The sequence below is a fragment of the Phalacrocorax aristotelis genome, chromosome 16 (genome assembly GCF_949628215.1).
Source record: "Phalacrocorax aristotelis chromosome 16, bGulAri2.1, whole genome shotgun sequence".
Classification (NCBI taxonomy): Eukaryota; Metazoa; Chordata; class Aves; order Suliformes; family Phalacrocoracidae; genus Phalacrocorax; species Phalacrocorax aristotelis.
The window spans coordinates 506,178-507,819 of NC_134291.1; the positions used below are offsets into that span (position 1 = coordinate 506,178).

The following is a 1,642-nucleotide window of genomic DNA, read 5'->3' on the forward strand; positions in this document are numbered from 1 at the left end:
AGCCGGAAGGGGGACCTGGACGAGGCTCTCGGTGCTCTTAGCTGAGCGCTGTGTTTCTGCCTGGGTTGATGGGTGTGGTTGGCCCTGTGTAGATGGCTTGTACACATGGATTTGTGTGCGTGTGTGCCCCCGGGAGGCACGCTCAGCCTCGCTGCTGGCTGGGCCTTGGGACATGGAGCTGTGGCAGCCTGAGCTCTGCTGGGCTCCCGGGTTCAGCAGCCACTGAACGGAAAGGGAGCCTTGTGGGCTGCCCAAAGCGCCGAGCTTGTCTGTCGATGAGAAAGAGTTCTGCCCTTCTTCTCTTCCCTGAGGCTGGCCAGGAGATTAAGGTGCCGATGAAGAAGCTGGCAGTGACCTCTCCGCAGCAGACAGCCCCTTTCTCATCTCCTGCAGACTCTCCCCCTGGATTCAGTCCCAACTGGGCTGGCAGTGGGGGCAGCGGTCCCCTTCACCTGGCTCGCAGGCCTTAGGGATATGTGAGGCTGGTGGGGGGGGTGGGTAGGGAGGGTGGGGTCAGCAGCATTCTGAGCTCTGAGCCCCTTGGCCAGACCCCAGTCTCTTCTTCTCGCATCTTGTTTGCATGCTGGTCCGTCCAGGCATGCTGCTCACAGGTGCTGGTCACCACGAGCCACGAGGCATCCCTGGAAGTGCAAAACTACTGGGAAGTTGGACTGGAGTATGTCCTAAGCAACCAGCTCAAGTAGAACCTGCTGGAGCAGTTGGCTGGGACTAAAGGATCTCAGGACATCCCTTCCAGCCCCAACGGTTCTGAGATCCTGTGAACAGATAAGGGCAATGTGTCACATCAAAAAAATCTTACATGATCTGTTCTGTGACAGAAAGTGGTTTATGCGTATTCAGTTTTTTGTTCTCGTGGCTAGTTGAGCCTTACTGACGGCAAGGTAAACACCACCCACTGCTGTCCCTTTCTCCACCAAGCTAGACAGCTCAGTGTAGGTGGCTCCCAGCTTGGGTAAGCATGACTTCTCCTTCATAAATCCATGCTTACTACTCCCAACCACCTTTGTGTGCAACCTGTGTTTGGAAAGTACTTCCAGGATGCTTTGCTCTATCATCTTTCCGGGGGCTGAGGAGAGGCTGAGCTGAGTCCTGTCCTGTCAGTTCCCTGGACCTTCCTTCTTTCCCTCCTTGTTCCTCTTGCCTATGTGGGGACAGAAGAGGTTGAGGTGTGTCCTGAGCCACTTCAAAGCCTTGCAAGTTCTTTCCAGGCAACTCTCACCTCAAAACAAAGGCTTACTTGGGGGCACACATCAAGCTGCTCACACTCAGAAACTCTGACCATTGTTGGGCTGACCGACGAGGATGGGATTTGAACCCATGCGTGCAGAGCACAATGGATTAGCAGTCCATCGCCTTCACCACTCGGCCACCTCGTCAGCATGCTGCTGCTCCTCCTGCCACAGAGTTGGTTCTCCTGGCTCTGCCTCTTCCCAGCTTGTTGCCCACCCCTAACTACACCCTTGCATCCACCACTTCTCAGCTGCTCCCCACTGGCATCAGCCAGCTGCTCAGTTAGCCATCACTGTCTCCATTCCTGTCCTTTGGACATGGGTTGTTACGATTCCTCCCAGCTCTGCTGCCATCTCCTGCTCTACAATGATTCCCTGCTCTGTAAGCAGAT

General features: G+C 55.4%; 1 non-coding gene across 1 annotated transcript; it reads right to left on the bottom strand.

Annotated features, from left to right (window-relative positions):
- Positions 1-1,315: 1,315 nt before the first annotated feature.
- Positions 1,316-1,397, bottom strand: TRNAS-GCU (transfer RNA serine (anticodon GCU)). Its single transcript has one exon. It is a non-coding gene; the product is annotated as a tRNA-Ser (tRNA).
- Positions 1,398-1,642: the final 245 nt, after the last annotated feature.